The sequence below is a fragment of the Leucoraja erinacea genome, chromosome 14 (assembly GCF_028641065.1).
Source record: "Leucoraja erinacea ecotype New England chromosome 14, Leri_hhj_1, whole genome shotgun sequence".
NCBI lineage: Eukaryota > Metazoa > Chordata > Chondrichthyes > Rajiformes > Rajidae > Leucoraja > Leucoraja erinaceus.
Genome location: NC_073390.1, coordinates 43,169,385 through 43,182,534, shown reverse-complemented (window position 1 = coordinate 43,182,534; position 13,150 = coordinate 43,169,385).

The window sequence follows — 13,150 nt, the reverse complement described above, 5'->3', positions numbered from 1 at the left end:
AGATATGCCATTTATTGTCACTATACATGTACAGTGAAACTGAAAGCTGCTCGTACTCAGTGCATACATACAATTTTACACAAAAAACAAGGAAAAACAAAACAGAAGGGAGATGGGGGGGGGGAATAGGTGCACAAATTCTACGGCGCTACATACATATATACATATATACAGATGGAAGTCCGTGTTGGGCGGTGTAGTCAGTGCATGTGTGGATTTGTAATGCATGTGTTATTATATAATTAGGATGTACTTAGCGCCTTCCAGAGGGCAGCAGGTATCCAAACGCACAATCAACAGATCACTATTCAATCACCAAATGTGTGGCAATATGATCCTGGGGTGTAATAGTGAAACTTGACTCCTTCTAGAATACAGATTGATTTGTATTTTAGTGAGTTAAAATCAAATACAAACCATCAAGCTGCCTTATTTTACAATTAGCAAACAAATATCTGAAGGAACAAATCAGCAAATTCTTGTACTTTGGAGAGAAAATAAATCTTCACACTGATCCTACTTGATGGTGAAGTCTTTCAGTCTTAGAGTAAGATAGCACAGAAACAGACCCTTATACTCTTTGGTCAAATTTATGAATGGAATCTGATGGTATCCCTGTGCTCAATCTCCTTGCTAGGTTTCTGAATGGTCCTTTCATAACCAAGGATACTGTCTGATTTACCTCTACCCCATTGTGAACGTCAATGCAACTGCCGCACAACAATGCTGAGAACTATATTCTGCACTCTGTATCTTCCCCTTTGCTCTATCTATTTTACTTGAGTTTGACGATTGCATTTATGTATCATATTATATGATCTGATTCAACAGTATTGCAAATCAAGTTTCCAATTTGCTATCACTCGTAATGCATGATCAGTATTATCCCTCCGCACTACCCTTCCACAAGTATGATGGAGCTATGGGAACAATGTTACTATGTGCTTTAATTTCACTCTGTTCAGTCTAAATAAATAGGAAGTTGTTTGTAAAATCAAGAGTATCCGTGATAAATGATAGTGACAACCACCTTTCAATAGCAATGAACGTTAGAACTCATTAAATTGGATCGGTGACCATTTTTCAGCACAAAATGACCTTCTATGCTTATGTACATCATTATTAGTGCATTGCCAAGGAATTTATTTCTGTTATTAAACAGGGGCCAAATCTAATAAGTTTTAAATGGCAAGTAATCCCTACCCTCCGTGAACTAATGTTCTCCCCTGTTTGACTGCAAATCATTTCAAACTAATAAGCCCATTGCTGGATGATATTCTGCATAGCGTTAAACCCGTGAGCTTGAAAATGATAATACTCTTCTCTGGCTGATACACTTCATGAATAATTGGACCAGATGCTTCAAAATAGACCCTTGACTATTGTGGAATGGTGTTATATGGCTGTATAAAAATATATTTTAATTTAAGATGCCATAGACGGAAGTCACAAAGGGAGCTAGTGGAAAATGCATGTGGTAAGATCTACCATAGCCACCGGCTGGAAGTTTTCCTCCCCTCCCCCACCGCCCCTAACCTATTATTGCTACTGGTTAAATCTTCCTCAACCACAACCACTGGTTACACCTTCCTCAACCTTCCTGCAAACCTGTACGGTCCCTGACCTGCTTTAAAGTCTACACTATTGTCCCTGTACCCAAAAAGATAACTATTACTGGTCTTAATGAATACAGGCCTGTCACACTGACCTCTGTAGTCATGAAGACCCTTGAAAGGCTTGTGCTGGCCAAGCTGAAAAATATCACAAACCCCCTGCTGGACCCTCTGCAGTTTGCACACCGGACCAATAGATTAGTGGATGATGCAGTCAACCTAGGCGTGCACTTCATCCTCCAGCACCTAGACCGCCAGGGGATTGTTTGTGGATTTTAGCTCTGTATTCAACACCATTGTGCCAGAGTTACTACACTCCAAACTCTCCCAGTTGACAGTTTCTGAACCCCTCTGTCAGTGTGGATCACCAACTTCCTGACAGACAGGAAGCAGCATGTGAGGCTGGGAAAGCACATCTCGGACCCGCAGACACTCAGCGTAGGAGCACAGTAAGGCTGCGTACTCTCCCCTCTGCTTTACTCTCTCTACACCAATGACAGGTGTAGATGGATAGAAAATAGGTTGGCAGACAGGAAACAAAGCGTAGGGATTAACGGGTCCCTTTCAGAATGACAGGCAGTGATTAATGGGGTACCACAAGGCTCGGTGCTGGGACCACAGCTATTTACAATATACATCAATGATTTGGATGAAGGGATTCAAAGTAACATTAACAAATTTGCAGATGACATAGGGTGGCGGTGTGAACTGTGAGGAGGATGCTATGAGAATGCAGGGTGACTTGGACAGGTTGGGGGAGTGGGAAGATGCATGGCAGATTAAGTTTAATTTGGATAAATGTGAGGTTATCCACTTTGGTAGCAAAAACAGGAAGGCAGATTACTATCTAAATGGTGTCAAGTTGGGAAAAGGGGAAGTACAACGGGATCTGGGGGTCCTTGTTCATCAGTCTATGAAAGTAGGCCTGCAGGTACAGCAGGCAGTGAAGAAAGTGAATGGCACGTTGGCCTTTATAACAAGAGTAGTTGGGTATAGGAGCAAAGAGGTCCTTCTGCAGTTGTACAGGGCCCTAGTGAGACCACGCCTAAAGTATTGTGTGCAGTTTTGGTCCCTTCATTTGAGGAAGGACATTCTTGCTATTGAGGGAGTGCAGCGTAGGTTTACAAGATAAATTCCCGGGACGGCGGGACTGTCATATGCTGAGAGAATGAAGCTGCTGTGCTTGTACACTCTGGAGTTTAGAAGGATGAGAGGGATTCTTATTGATACATATAAGATTTTTATGGATATTTTTATGGTTCTCTGGATACTTTCAAGTGTGAGCTAGATAGGGCTCTTAAAGATAGCGGAGTCAGGGGATATGGGGAGAAGGCAGGAACGGGGTACTGATTGGGGATGATCAGCCATGATCACATTGAATGGCGGTGCTGGCTCGAAGGGCCAAATGGCCTACTCCTGCACCTATTGTCTATTGACTTCTCTGTCAAACTTCTCAAATTTGTGGACGCCACAGCCATTGTAGAGTTTGATTTACCTTCTCCATCATGGTCTGGTTTGGCTCAGCCCCCAAGCACGACATCCGGAGGCTGCAGCGAATTGTCCGATCAGCTGAGAAGGTTATTGGCTGAAATCTTCCCCTCCCCCATTGACGAACTGTACACTGCAAGGGCCAGGAAGCGAGCGGGTAAGATCATCTCTGACCCCTCTCGCCCTGGCCACAAACTCTATGAAGCACTTCCCTCTGGAAGGCGACTCCGGTGTGTCAAAGCTGCCACAGCCAGACATATAAACAGCTTTTTTCCCATGAGTAGTAGCTCTACTCAATAATCAAAAGTCTGAAGCCTCCTTTTGCTCTGGTATTTTATGTCATTCACATGTTTAAACTATAATGTTTTGTTCTTAATGTTTTAATGTTTTATGTTTTATTCTTAATTATTTACTGTATATCGTGTTGTTACTTGCGAGCGGAGCACCAAGGCAAATTCCTTGTATGTGTACATACTTGGCCAATAAACGTATTCAACTTATTCTTTCATCTTCCTCAACCACAAGACGCTAATGGAGCCACATAATCTGTGAGGCTGGAGTGATGAAGTAGAGTAGAGGGACCACAGCAGTCCTTCCAGGTGACACAAATGTTCACGTGCACCATCTCTGACCTCATCTACTGTGCCTGGTGTTCCCAATGTACATCAGCGAGACCAAGCGTAGACTCGGCGACCGTTTCTCCATCCGCCAAGGCCTACTGGATCTCCCAGTTACCGACCATTTTAACTTCTACCCATTACTGTACTGACCTTTCAGTCCTGGGCAGTGCACTCCATAGCCCTACATACCTTTGGACTTTTTAACACTATTCTTGACTGTTCAATTTTGCAGAGGTTTAGAAATGATTTTGATTGGGGTATGAACTAGACCGGTGTTCACTGCGCAAAGAGAAACACCGACAGAAGATAAAATATATGTGGGGGAACTGTAAACAGAACTCGAATTTCAATGAGCCAGGAGAAATGTACAGATTTTGTCATAGTCAGCAACAGATTCCCTCTGTTCCTTCAAATATATGTTCCTCTTTTGAATGATCCTCCATTGACTTTGTCCTTCCACTTCTGCCTTACAGCACCAGAGACTTGGATTTGATCCTGACTTCGGGTGTTGTCTCTATGGAGTTTGCACGTTCTTCCTGTGACTCCATGGGTTTCCTCTGGGTGCTCAGGTTTCCTCACATATTCCAAAGATTGGCTTCTGTATGTTGTCCCTAGTGTGTGTAGGATAGAACTAGTGTACAGGTGATCATGGTCGGCACAGACTCGACGGGCCGAAGGACCCGTTTCCACGTCATCTCTCTCAAACTAAAACTACAGGGTCTTGGTGAGACCACACCAGGAGTATTGCGTACAGTTTTGGTCTCCTAATCTGAGGAAAGACATTCTTGCCATAGAGGGAGTGCAGAGAAGGTTCACCAGACTGATTCCTGGGATGTCAGGATTTTCATATGAAGAAAGACTGGATAGACTCGGCTTGTACTCGCTAGAATTTAGAAGATTGAGGGGGGATCTTACAGAAACTTACAAAATTCTTAAGGGGTTGGACAGGCTAGATGCAGGAAGATTGTTCCTGATGTTGGGAAAGTCCAGAACATGGGGTCACAGTTTAAAGATAAGGGGGAACTCTTTTAGGACCGAGATGAGAAAAACTTTTTTCACACAGAGAATGGTGAATCTGTGGAATTCTCTACCACAGAAGGTAGTTGAGACCAGCTCATTGGCTATATTTAAGAGGGAGTTAGATGTGGCCCTTGTGGCTAAAGGGATCAGGGGGTATGGAGAGAAGGCAGGTACAGGATACTGAGTTGGATGATCAGCCATGATCATATTGAATGGCGGTGCAGGCTCGAAGGGCCGAATGGCCTACTCCTATTTTCTATGTTTCTATGTAAAAACTTCTGCGAATTACTGCATCGGGCAGTTTCATAGCCTGGAGATTTTGGCAAATGGACCTTGACTATTTTTCAAGATTTAGGCAAATGAAGCATGATTTGAGAATATCAGTGTTGCATCCTCTGAGTGTTGTACACATCTCATTATAACAACACTTAGGTTGTGTCCTGGACCACCACATTGGTGTCATTAGCTGTGATTAGATGTGATCTCCTGAGTTCCCAGGAGCCACTCCAATGCTTTCTTCATGGTGAGATTGAGATGTGGCAGCTGACAAAGAAGTGAGCGTAAATATGCAGATTTTGATGCTGATGGTGAGAAACAAATGGGCAATTTGATATGGGAATAATTCCTTGTTGATACTGGCGTTTTTAATTAAGCAAAGGATGTAGACAAAACCTATGTAACCTTGGCAATCCCATGAGTGTACGCAGTTCATTGGCTTCTCCTGCTGCTGCCAGCTGAAGTGAATTAAATGGCTTGCTTACACAAATTGTAATTGTGACATTAGATATCTCCGCACACCTGTTTGGCTCGTGTTATAGATATCATCAACAGTAACCTTAAAACATTAGAAACATTAAGAGCACTTCCAGTCTCTACATTTTCTTCTTCTCCGGGCAAGCAAGTTGTGCAATTTCCACAGGGTAACCCCTTCTTCTCTATGTGGGATGGGATGAAACAATGGAAACTCCTCACTTTGGGAAAATGGGATTATTTTAGATTAGACATTTTAGCTAACATGGATTACTTGGGCCAAAGGACCCGTGTCCCTCCAATATGATTATATGATTCATCGAAAAGACCAAAGGCAAATCCTGTAGGCACCTAAAAAGACTTTGTATCCATTGCTCTCTCTAGATACATTTTTCTCTTTGGTAATTCATAATTTTGGACACTTTCTCCTTTTCTTATCCTGCTACTTCTTCGAGCTCCTTCCTCACCAACCTCAATGTAAATTTAAAGCTATTGTAGTTCACGACAAAGATCGTGAATTGATCATCATCACCATGAAGGAGCTCAAATTCAAGAGGATCCTGCCACACATTGCAGCAATCATACTTCCTGGATAGTCTTGGACAACTGTTTTACTGGCCTAGGCATGTATAGGCTGACTGAATGTCACCCTGAGAAAATTGGATTGGATTCCTTTATTGTCATTCAGACCTTTTGGTCTGAACGAAATTTCGTTGCCTGCAGTCATACACATAATAATAAATAACAAAACATACAATAAACACAAATTAACATCCACCACAGTGAGTTCACCAGGCACCTCCTCACTGTGATGGAGGCAAAAGTCTTAAAGTCTCTGTCTCTTCCCTTCTTATTCTCTCTCTGCGCCGAGGAGATCCAGGCTTCCGTTGTTGTGATCAAGAAGGAACTGCAGATGCTGGAAGATCGAAGGTACACAAAATTGCTGGAGAAACTCAGCGGGTGCAGCAGCATCTATGGAGCAAAGGAAATAGGCGACGTTTCGGCCCGAAACGTCGCTGATTTCCTTCGCTCCTTAGATGCTGCTGCACCCGCTGAGTTTCTCCAGCAATTTTGTGTACCTTCCGTTGTTGTGACCCCGCCGGATGATGGTGAGTAAGTCCCACGGCTCAACCGAGCTCCGCGAACGGCAACGTGTCCATGTTCATTGAAGTGATGCTCCTGTTAAAAGACGGTGGCTGAGGATTTCCTCACCAGTTCTTAGTTTCCCTTTGAAGGTTTTTGAAGATATTTGCGGCAGCTTACATTGTGTGCAGCATTTGTTCATGAGAGTAAGTGTGAGAATAGCAGCAGATGGTAAGTGGGAGTGTGCAGGCAGAAATAGTGTGGTGAAATCTCTTGGAGTTGAAACTGAACTCAAAGAAAAATGCAAGAAGCTGCACATCGGCCCACATGCAGTTATAGAACTGTACATTAGAGAAACTGGCCCTTCATCCTAGTGTGTCCTCCTTTTTGTCCATCTGCATGGTTGCTATTTGCCAACATTAGGATGTATCTGCAGATGCTGGTTTAAATCAAAGCGAGACAGAAAATGCTGGAGTAACTCAGTAGGTGAGGCAGCATCTCTGGTGAGAAGGAATGTATACTTTTTTTTGTCTTGTAGACGTAAAGAACTGCAGGTGCTGGTATACAAAAAGAGATTTTAAAACGTGCTGGAGTAACTCTACTGATCAGGTAGCATCCCTGGAGATGCTGTGCGAATCAGTGCAAATAGGTGAAGTTTTGGATCGGGACCCTTCTTCCGACATATTCATCTATTCATGGGTGAGAAAGAACTGCAAATGCTGGTTTAAATCAAAGCGAGACAGAAAACGCTGGAGTAACTCAGCGGGTGAGGCAGCATCTCTGGTGAGAAGGAATGAGCGACGTTTCGGGTCGGGTCTGAAGAAGGGTCTCGACCCGAAATGTCGCCCATTCCTTCCTGTCTCACCCGCTGAGCTACTCCAGCATTTTGTGTTCACCTCTCCATGTTCTCCAGAGAGGCTGCCGGACCAACTAAATTAATCCAGCACTTTATGTCCTTATTTGTCTTGCCTTTTTGAACATCTCTTAAACATAGGGATTGTATCTGATTCCACCACCTCCACTTGCATCAAATCCAGATATTAACTACTCCGTGTAAAAACACTTACCCTTCAGATATCTTTTAAAAGTTCTTTCTCTCACTTTAAACCTACACCCTCTTGTTTTTGATACCTCTATCATGGAAAAAAAATGTTGATTATCTGCTCTATTTATGCCTCATAATTTTCTATGTATCCATCAGGTCCTCCCACAACTTTATTGACTTGGTCTTTCTGACCTTGCAAAGGCATTCACCTCTGTCAACTGAGCAGAATCTTTCCTAAATTTAACTATCATCAGAAATTCACCTCTGTCTTACTTCTGTGTAGGAAGGAACTGCAGATGCTGGTTTAAACCAAAGATAGACATAAAAAGCTGGAGTAACAGTGGGACAGGCAGCATCTATGGAGAGAAGGAATGGGTGACGTTTTAGTAACCCCGGCATTCCCTCTATCTCCATCCCTCCCCCACCCAAGTCACACCAGCTTCTCGTTTTCACACAACAAACAGCTAACAATGGCCTGTTTCCTTTATCATTGTTACTTTTTTGCATATCTTTCATTCATTGTTCTTTATCTCTCTATATGATCGGCTATATATCTCGTTTCCCTTTCCCGTGACTTTCAGTCTGAAGAAGGGGCTTGGCCGGGAAAAAACGTCACTTCTCTCCAGAGATGCTGCATGTCCCATTGTTACTCCAGCTTTTTGTGTCTATCCTCTGATCTATGATGACCTGATAACCTCTACAACCTATCCTCGTGGCAAACCCATACCACACACTATCAGAGATGTTTCATTTTTCTTACATTCCCCTTCCCCACATCTTTCTACTTCAACCTACCTTGATTTCTCTCTTCCCCTGTTCACTTGAAGAATCTTGACTTATTTTCTCTGGTGCTGCCTAACTTGCTGAGTGTTTCCAGCATTTTCTGTTGTTATTACAGCTAACAGTTAAATGCCACAAACATATCATTGCTACATTTCACATATCTGCACCGATTTTTACAACACATTTTTTTCACAACCAGTGCCATCTCCTCATTGCTATTTTCAGCCTTGAATTTCTGCAGTGATTAAAAAACATTAGCTACAAAATATAACGACAGCATCCGCGAATGAGAATTAAGACATCAAATGGAATTAGATTTTGTTTCTACAGATTCCATATGCAGTGAAGAATTTAACTGTGTTTCTACATGCCCACTTTTCCAAAGAGTGAAAATTAATTACAATTCTATTTTTGCAATCCCCATTAGTCTGAAGGGCCAAAGACAGTTCCAATTAAATTGAAAGAGGTATCTTCAACCAGTCTTATTTAAATTGGGTAGTCAGTCTGAGACCATTGGGGAGAAAAAGAAAGGCCAGAAAGAGACTTCATGAATGGTCAAAGATTTTTAATGTGCTCCAATTTGCATCACACTTGAGTGCAGAAAATGCAGCATTTATGATCTTTTGCCCAAGGAATGATTCTTTAGTCTGAAATCACACACAAAAAAAAGATAACGGCTTCAAATGCTTGGCTGAACAGGAGTAATAGTATCCTTGTTATAGTATCTTCCTGGCCATTTAACTGCGAAAGAACTTGGGACATTAAGAAGGCTGTATTTCTAATACATTAAAACCCATGCCAAGACATAGTGCAGCAAAATAATTATTTAAGAAGCCAAAAATAAATGAGACAAATCAACAAATATAATGAAGTGATTACTGGACCAAAGCAGCTTGAGTATTGGAATGGAGCAATTAGAATCTGTGAACCAAAAGGGACTTTGTAGGATATCTATGAGACGCCACTAAATTATAGAAAGGCGATTAATTTGTTATTCAATTTAGATTGCTGAACCAAAATTTGAGAGAAATTTAATTTGTTATCCTTACAAAATTACTGAATTGGAGTCTGAGGTGAGCTTGATGAATTCTTCAGTATTGACTGGGATTGAAAAAAAATGAGTTAGCTCCACAGAAGTAACTTATCAAGGGGAGCAGAGAACTAACAATTATTTTGTTCAAGACTGAGTTATTACTAAGATTGTAGCAGAAGGGCTAGTGGGTGCAATGTAATTTGGTGAGAGCAAATGGTGAATGCAATGGTGAAGGAGATTGATTGAGGGGAGCAGAGAACTAACAATTATTTTGTTCAAGACTGAGTTATTACTAAGATTGTAGCAGAAGGGCTAGTGGGTGCAATGTAATTTGGTGAGAGCAAATGGTGAATTGATTTGAGGAGAGGGGTGAGCGTGAGGCATGAGAATGAGTAAATAAGGTGAGCATGAGAATGGATGAAACAAAATCAGGTGACTGCATTCAACCTGCATTTCTGTCTAAGCAATGACGGCATGCAATTTAAAATTATTCATGAAATAAACAATTTGTTGCTATGGCAGCACCGTTCAACAAATTAATTTCTGAGAATCTAATCATGGGGGGATAAATTATTCTGGGAATGTGATATTAGTGGAATTGAGAATCATGAAAATGTTGCTTTATCTAGTTATTTATTTACTCCGTCGAGGGATAAAAGGAATATGCTTTGATTTGTTCCAGTCATAGTGGCAGGATGAAAGCAATGACATGTAGAACTTCATACGTCATCAGCATTGGTGGCAGGTTCAACTGAAGACACAAACATGTATTGCAGAGAGTTGTAGATGTATCCCAGTCCATCACCCAAACCAACCTCCCTTCCACTGACTCCATCTACACTTCACGCTGCCTCGGCAAGGCCACCAGCATAATCAAAGATCAGTGGCACCCTGGTCACTCCCTCTTCTCCCCTCTTAAAACTGTGAATTTATTTTTCTGATGAGTCCTTGGACAGTAGCTTTTAGTTGCCTGAAATAAGCTGCCAGACTTTACTCCTGCCCTTCCTCTCTTCCAGCAGTCAGCCTGAAGATGGATCCTGACCCGAAATGTTTCCACGCCATGTTCTCCAGAGATGCTGCCTGATCTGCTGAGTTACTCCAGCACTTTGTGTCTCTTTTGAATTATCGTGACATTGCCTGACTGTCTAAAAGCAAAATAATGATCATAACTTAGTTTGGAGGAAAGGACCTCGACCAAATCATGATCTAAATTTTCATTTAACATATGCTGACTGACAGACTGATTATTTTTCATGTTTTCTATTTTATTATTTCATTACTATATATGCCTAGAAAAAAACTTGAATTGGGGTTTAGTTATGAAATTACATTGCTTTCCTTTCACTAAGCTTGTTAAGTTACAGTTTAAAGCTATCATGAAAACTGTGTTAGTTTGATCCTATAACAATGGTTTTCAATCACACATGATCCATTGCTTTCAGGTTTCTTGTTAGTTAAATAGAAAACCCAGGAACAATATTAGCAGATTAAAAAAGTACAGCGTGTTGCAACCATCGTACTGTGTTTTGTGTTAACCTATAATTCTGCTTGTTTAACAGTTTTGCTTTAAGAAGATGGGAACAGGAGAACTCACTTAGTTCCTCAAACTTGCTGTCATTTAATTAAAGGTGGTTGACTTGTATCTCAGCTCATTTTACCCATCATTATTTCATATCCATTACATATATACCTATCAAAATATATCTCCAGTTTGATTAAAAGAAAGGTATCTCAATAGCTTGGAGCCACAAGAAAGATAATAGACAATAGACAATATGTTCAGGAGTAGGCCATTCGGCCCTTGGAGCCAGCACCATTCAGCCATTCAATGTGATCATGGCTGATCATCCACAATCAGTACTCCGTTCCTGCCTTCTCCTCATATCCCCTGACTGCTATCTTTAAGAGCCCTATCTAGCTCTTTCTTGAAAGTATCCAGAGAAACGGCCTCCACCGCCCTCTGAGGCACCGAATTCCACAGACTCACAACTCTCTGTGTGAAAAAATGTTTCCTCATCTCTGTTCTAAATGGCTTACCCCTTATTCTTAACCTGTGGCCCCTGGTTCTGGACTCCCCCAACACCGGGAACATGTTTCCTGCCTCTAGCGTGTCCAAACCCTTAATAATCTTATATGATTCAATAAGATCCCCTCTCATCCCTCTAAATTCCAGAGTATGCAAGCCCAGCCACTCCATTCTCTCAGCATTTGACAGTCCCGCCATCCCGGGAATTAACCTTGTGAACCTACGCTGCACTCCCTCCATAGCAAGAATGTCCTTCCTCAAATTTGGTGATCAAAACTGCACACAATACTCCAGGTGTGGTCTCACTAGGGCCCTGTACAACTGCAGAAGAACCTCTTTGCTCCTATACTCAACTCCTCTTGCAATGAAGGCCAACATGCCATTTGCTTTCTTCACTGCCTGCTGTACCTGCATGCTTAGTTTCATTGACTGATGAACAAGGACCCCTAGATCCCATTGTACTTCCCCTTTTCCCAACTTGACACCATTTAGATAATAATCTTCCTTCCTGATTTTGCTGGAATCTTGATAAAAGATCCAGATTTTTTTTTTATCTAGGAGGAACTCAGCAGGTCATGCAGCATCTGAGGAGAGAATAGACAAACAGCGTTTCAGATCAGGATCCTTCTTCATACTCCATTAGATGCAATGTCCCAAACTGAATGTATTACATGAGATGTGATCTAAAAGGAGCTTTATACAGCTGGTGGCATCTATCTATATTCCAGCCTTCGTAAAGAAATATCTCAAATTCCATTAGTCCTTTTAATTACTTTTGTTCCTGGCCACTGGGTTTTAGTGATTTCTGCTCCTCCACAGTTTTTAGTTTCTTCCCATTAATAAAATATTTTAATCTAACTTCCCTCCCTGCAATGTGGATGAAATCACATTACCTCACATTGAACTCTCAAGTGCTGCTGAGGTTTTTGGTCTATGTTTAACCTAGCAATGTTCCTTTGCAATATTCTGTTCCCGTCAATGCTATTTATTGTGCTGACATTATGCCACCAGGAAACATGAATAAAGCACAAAGGTTATGATTTTTGTTTCATCAGCACGTTGTCCAATGCAGTGTCCCTAGGCTATACTATTTTCAACGACTACATCACTGAATTTACTCTGCACAGTGGCGCAGCAGTAGTGTTGTTGCCTCACAGCGCCAGAGACCCTGGTTCAATGCTAACTATGGGTGCTGTCTGTACGGAATATGTACATTCTCCCTGTGACCGCGTGGATTTTCTATGGATGCTCCAGTTTCATAGAAACATAGAAAACTGGTGCAGGAGGAGGCCATTTGGCCCTTCAAGCCAGCACCGCCATTCATAGTGATCGTGGCTGATCATCCACAATCAGTAACCCGTGCGTGCCTTCTCCCCATATCCCTTGATTACGCTAGCCCCTAGAGCTCTATTTAACTCTCTTTTAAATTCATCAAGTGAATTGGCCTCTACTGCCTTCTGTGGTAGAAAATACCACAAATTCACAACTCTCTGGGTTAAAAAGTTTTTTTCTCATCTCGGTGTTAAATGGCCTCCCCTTTATTCTTAGAATGTGGCCCCTGGTTCTGAACATTTTTCCTGCATCTAGCTTGTTCAGTCCTTTTATAATGTTATATGTTTCTATAAGATTCCCTCTCATCCTTCTAAATTACAGTGAATACAAGCCCAGTCTTTCCAATCTTTCCTCATG